Source organism: Odocoileus virginianus, chromosome 18 (assembly GCF_023699985.2).
Source record: "Odocoileus virginianus isolate 20LAN1187 ecotype Illinois chromosome 18, Ovbor_1.2, whole genome shotgun sequence".
NCBI lineage: Eukaryota > Metazoa > Chordata > Mammalia > Artiodactyla > Cervidae > Odocoileus > Odocoileus virginianus.
The window spans coordinates 1,611,460-1,617,459 of record NC_069691.1 but is presented as its reverse complement, the minus strand read 5'-3'; the positions used below and the strand labels follow the sequence as shown (position 1 = coordinate 1,617,459).

The window sequence follows — 6,000 nt, the reverse complement described above, 5'->3', positions numbered from 1 at the left end:
TCCCTGGGTTGGGAAGATCCCCTGGAGAAGGGAATGACAACCCACTCCAAATATCCTTGCCTGGAGAATGCGTGGACAGAGGAGCCTGGGGTCTACAGTCCACGAGGTCACAGAGTCAGACACAACTGAGTGACTAAATCACCACCAACCACCATCAGGAAGACAAAAAGAAGATAGTGTCTTTTTCTAGGAGGTCTCAAGAAGACAGACATGTAAATAAACCACTGGGGTGAGGTGTGCCCGGTACTTATTTGAAGAATAAACCAAGCACTTTTTTGTTGCTCATTCAGCAAGTGTGTCCGACTCTTCACAACCCATAGACTGAAGCATGCCAGCCTTCTCTGTCCCTCACCATCTCCCAGAGTTGGCCAAAGTTCCTGTCCATTGAGTTGGTGATGCCATCCAGCCATCCCATCCTCTGTCACCCTCTTCTCCTTTTGCCCTCAATCTTCCGCAGCATCAGGGTCTTTTCCAATGAGTCAGCTGTTTGCATCAGGTAGCCAAAGTATTGGAGCTTCAGCTCTAGCATCAGTCCTTGCAAGGAGTATTTGAGATTGATTTCCTTTAAGATTGACTGGTTTGATCTTGCTGTCCAAGGGACTCTCAAGAGTCTTCTTTAGCGCCATAGTCCAAAAGCATCAATTCTTTGACACTCAACCTTCTTTATGGTCCAGCTCTCACATCTGTACATGACTACTGGAAAGACCATAGCCTTGACTATACAGACCTTTGTTGGCAAAGTGATGTCTTTGCTCTTTAACACACTGTCTAGGTTGGTCATAGCTTTTCTGCCAAGGAGCAAACCAAGCACAGCCCAGGCACAAACGAGGGACTGGGGGGACCTCAGAGAAGAGAAGGTATTTTGGACCAGGATTTAAAGGAGGAAGAAAGTTTGGAGGGCTGTGGTAAACCCGGGGAAGTAGGGAAGACTCCCCAGTGAGGCAGTAGCTTGTGCAAAGTATTTCACAGTATCGGATGAAGAATCCTGGGTGAATCCCAGTGCAGCTACTTTAAAGCTGTGGAATCATAGCTAAGTGATGTTCCTTCTTGGAGCTTCAGTTTCCTTCACTGTAAAAGGAGCATAGTGATCCTCACTGCGTGTACTGATTATAAGCATGACTAACAGTGCTAGCTACTGTTTCATCTCTAATAACTCTTTTTAAAACATGCCTAGGTTGCAGGTATTCTTATTAAGTTCCCCTCTGCAGAGGAAGAAACCTAGAACTGAGAGCTTATGAAATTTTCCCAACATGACACAGGATAACACGTAGCTTCTTTGGGATTTGAACTCAGGCGGTTTGGCTTGAGACTGTCGGTTTTAACACTGGGTTTTATGCCTTTTATTACATGAGATATTGTGTGTAAAGCACTCAACCCAGTGTCTGACATAGAGTAATAAATTAATAAGTTATAGCTGTTTTTACTCTTGTAAAATATGATTGCCCTAGGAACATGAGGTCTTTGGGTGAGGTGGAGATGGGGCTGCAGCAGTAATGGGTTGGATCGCTGGGGACTTCATGCCATGCTAAGGAGTTAGAGCTTTATCACCAGGCCGAGAAGGAAAAATGGAGGTATCTTCAGCAGGAGAGTGACATCAGATCTATGGTTTAGAAAGGTCACTGGCAGCATGTGGCAGCACTTGGTGAAGCTGCTTCACTAAGAAATGATGAGGCTCCAACTAAGGTGAGGGCAGCAGGATAAACAGATGATGTGAATGAGAGATGTTATGGAGACGGAGTTAACTGGACTTGGTGGCCAGTAGGATATGAGGGCCAGGAAGATGGAAGAATCTAGAATGTTCCTTTGGTTTCTGGCTTAAGTCCCACCACCAATTGAGACATGGAGGCAATGCAGTAGGGGAAAGATGTGAATTTGGTTTTGGCTCTGTTGAGACTTGGGTACCTGAGGGGCATTCAGGAGTTGCAGCAGCCAGTTGTGTCTCTGGGTTTGGAGCGCAGAAGATCTCAGTCGAAGAAGAGAATTGCAGTGGATGGAACTTCTCAGAGAAGGTGAAGAGAGAATAGGGACCAAGAGGGGACACAAGCAACCTTGGTATTTAAGCAACAGGCAGACCAGGAAGGCTGAAGGGGCATGAGGGATCAGAATGGCAGTGCGAACCCAAGGTTCAAAGGTGAAATTGTTTATACAGATATACATAAAGCACCTGAAGATGCACACACTTCTGGTATAGGCAGCTTGGACATTGAGAGGAACAGGACAAAATTCCATAGGCAAAATTTGTACTCACTGGACAAGAAGTTTGAGTTTTTATTTTCCTTTTTGACAAGTGACCTCTTCTTTCTTTAATCTACATTAGGGAGAGTAATTTGGTTATTTTTATCTACAACACATAATGTTAAAGCTTAAACTTTAGAGATAATTGTAGATTCACACTCAGTTATAAGTAATAATGTGGAGAGGTACAAATTTAACTTTTTAGCAGCTGACTCTATTTCCACCATGGCTTCAAAATTTTCCATTTTTGTCCACTTTCCTTAATGGTGCTGATGGTGGGGGCAGAACTCTGTACATTCTAACTAGTGTGGAGATGGGCCAGGGAAGGAGGCCCCAAGGAGTGAAGGGCTAACTTCACTCCTGGGGCACTAAGAGAAAAGGGAGTTTTGGGTGGAGTTACCTAGGACACATTGTAAAGATGGAGCCTCTCAGGAGAGAGTTTTGGGATAGAAGCCTGGATTTGGGAATGAACCATGAGAGGGGGTCGGTGCTGAAAGGCCTTTCTTCATCCAGACCAGGTGGGCTCCAGGTCCAGCTACTGCAATGCTGCTGGGTGTTTTTGGGTGTGTGTGGCGGGGGCGAAGGACACACTTTCAAATTTATATCTGTGCTCCATTCCAACACCAAAATGATCTAACATGCCAGCCTAACACGCCCCTTCGAACATGCCCCTTCCCTACTCAGAACTCCCAGCGTGGTCCCTGCTGACTTTGCCCTTCAGCCCTGGGCCCCCGCCCCTCCCCACTGGGCTCGCTCTAACCCTAGGCTCTTCGTTCCTGTGGTTTGTGTCTGGAAGGCTCTCTCCACATTGGCACCTTTCGCTGGCAGCCCCCTTGGCCTGTCAGGTTTCTTTTCGGAGGGCATCTTCTCCAGGAGGCGGCCTTCCTTCAGCCAGTGCAGGCTGCCTGCCCCCTTGGCCCCCGAGGATCGCACTGTGGTTACAGGAACTGCACTGTATTAGCAGTCTGCCAGCCAGCACGTTCTGGGAGAGCAGGAACTGCGTTTTATTCGAGGCTGGATCTCCGGTGTCTAACACAGAACAGGGACCCAGTAGGTGCTGAGTAGGTATTTCCGCAAGAAAGAGTTCTGAGTGTCCATCCTGCAAATGGGTAGGATGGATAGAGGAGCGCTAGGACTGGAGCCGGTGGAGTGGGTGGGCCAGGGGATCAGAAGGGGGCTGAATGCAGAGTCCTGAGGGCACCCCAACATGTTAGGGCTTTGGGTTTGAGGAGCCCTCAGGAAGACTAGGAAGGAGTGGCTAGAGAGATCAGAGGAACCAGCACCCCAGAGACCGAGCAGTCTGCAGAGGAAGGGGAGGTGGTCCATAGTGCCAAGTGCGGACCCACCCTTCTCCCTCCCCTCAGCCCGAGGGCGTGTGTGAGTGTGTGTGTGAGCGCGCGTGTCTGTGGTGGTGGTGTGGGGGACAGTCGGGATCATCTGTGTCCCTAGAGTCCCGCGTAGCTGGAGCTCTTCAAAAGGCCTTGGAATAAGAGCCCGGGGAAGGGAGGAGTGAGAAGGGGACCGTGACTCTTCTGGGTTCTAGTTCTGGCTGCACCGCCGCCGGTCCGGGTGAGCCTGGGAGCCCCTTCCTCTCCCGGCCTCAGTCTCCCCGTGGGTGCCCGGGGGACGCTGCGCGCCCAGGCAGGAGCTGGCCGAGGCCCGCGGAGGCAGGGCCCGGGTGGGAGCGGGACCGCCCACTGCGGCGGGCCGGGACCTCCGGGGCCCGCGGAGGCGGCGCGCAGGGCTCCTCCCCCGGGGCGGGGGTCGCGGCGCCGGCAGCTGGCAGCCCCGCAGCTGCAGCCTCAGCACCTGCCGCGGCCAGACGGCGCGGGCGGGCGCGGCCCGGCCGTGCGCCCCCCCTCCGGCTGCAGCCGCGGCGCGGGAGGCGGAGCCCGAGCCGATCCCGAGCCGAGCCGCCGGCCGAGCCTTGCCCGCGTCCGTGCAGCCGCCGGGCGGGGCCGCCCCTGGCAGAGAGCGTCAGCCCGCCAGGTCCGCGTCCGCGCGGGCGGCGTTTCCTTGCAGGTAAGGGCGAGGTCCCGGCGCCGCAAAGTTTTGGGGGGGACTGCTGGTCCCTACGCTCCGGGCCTGCGCCTCCGGGAGCTACAGACTGCCTGCCCCCGCGGCTTCCTCCGCGCCGCCCTCCGCCGTGCGCTCCGCTTGCACCACCCGGCCCCTGGTGACCCGCGCCCGCCTCCAGTCCTAGAGCCCCCACTCCCGGCGCGGGGCGCGCGTCCCGGTCTCGCTCAGGGCCTGCGGTGGTTAAATCTTTACACAGTATCAATGTATTGCTTAAGTTTTCGAGCTCTGCATGACATAGTGCAAAAGAGCGGCAAACCGGGCGACCTGGGTTCAAGTGCGGCCACGGCCAGCGGCCACCTTTCTGAGTGACCTCAGACCAACCCGCCCTACCCGATCTCCGCGGCCACACCTGGGCCGGGAGGGGTCGCCAGGGGCGATCACCCGAAGCGTCCTGCTTTACTGCCACTTTGTGAGTCGCGGGGCACCCCTGAGCATCTCAGCTCCACAGCTCCTTGGGGGTGTAGAGACTTGTTGGGACCTTACAGAGGTCGATCTCAGGGCTCAAGTTGCTAACCTGCAGCAGCTCTGGCTGAGCTTTAGGAGTGTTGAGTCAGCCTTTGGAAATAGCGGATGCTCCCAGGGCGGGGAGTCGGGGCCCTGGTGCCTGGTGATTGCTCTGCCATCCAGTGACCATGTGACCTTGGGCAAGTACCCCCTACCAGTTTTGCCGCCTATAAAAAGGTGGGGCCGGGTGTTGAGTGCTCTAGCTGATCGTTGAGATCCTTCGGCTGTAAACCTGGTGAAGTGAAATCTCCCGGTCTCTGTATTTGGGGAGGGACTATTTCACCAGGAATCCACGCAGCACTTGCAAATAGGCGTTTAGAAAATAAAGGAGACATTGGCAGTTTGTTTCGAGTCCAGAAATAGACATGGTAAGGATTGGTGAATGCTCACCTTTCCCCCTTCAGAGCTTTGGACCATCATTAAATATTTAACGGCATAATGATTTGTTTTCAAGTGGCTTATAGATCAGGAAGCATTTCTGTTTGTGAGTCGGTTATTTTGGTAAAAACCTCAAATAGTGGTGTGGGGAAATGCACTGATCTAAGGGTCCTAACATAGAGGCCAGCATCTCCTAGTTTCTAGTCTAAAGCCACAGCCTGAAATGTTTTCCAATCAAGACAATTTAAAATCACTTATAGACCAGATATCCTTTGGTGGATGTTCAACATAGCTGTGATTGGAGAGGCCAACAGTTAGGCAAGTGCATATTTTCCAGGACAGGTGAATTCTGGTGCAGCCACGGCAGAACAAACTCAAGGTGGTTGACTGTGGCATCCTGGCAGTTGAACCTTGTCCTTTGCCCAGTCCCTTCCCAATGCCTCCCGCCCACCACCTCCTGCTTATGCTGCAATTAGTGACTCCCCAGTGTGTGGGTGAGATCCATTACTATGAAAGGATTCTTATGGAAGTGATTTTATTATTTGATTTCCTTCCTAGACTTCCCGGTTTTAAGTTTCAAGCTTTATGAAATCAGAGGACTAATGAGAGTGTGTTTTGAGACTGGAGCAGGAAAATGGCAGAATTGTGGCACATAAATCATAAATTTGCCTTTCCTGGACAATACTCTCTAATTGAAGCTAATTTGTTCAGAGCCTTCAATCTCTCGGATGCCTTCCAGTGCCACCAGTTTTCCCTTCTTCATTTTTCAGTGGCTTAGCAAGAACTTTCTCAACTCATTCAGGA

The 6,000-nt window shown here is 52.3% G+C and overlaps 1 protein-coding gene across 1 annotated transcript in view; it reads left to right on the top strand.

Annotated features, from left to right (window-relative positions):
• The first annotated feature begins 4,032 nt into the window (after window positions 1-4,032).
• The window catches only part of FRMPD1 (FERM and PDZ domain containing 1), a 102,336-nt gene continuing 100,368 nt past the window's right edge, over window positions 4,033-6,000 (top strand). The window contains exon 1 of the mRNA XM_070480244.1: window positions 4,033-4,257. The gene's annotated coding sequence lies outside the window, so the exon portion shown is untranslated. The remainder of the gene's footprint in view (window positions 4,258-6,000) is intronic.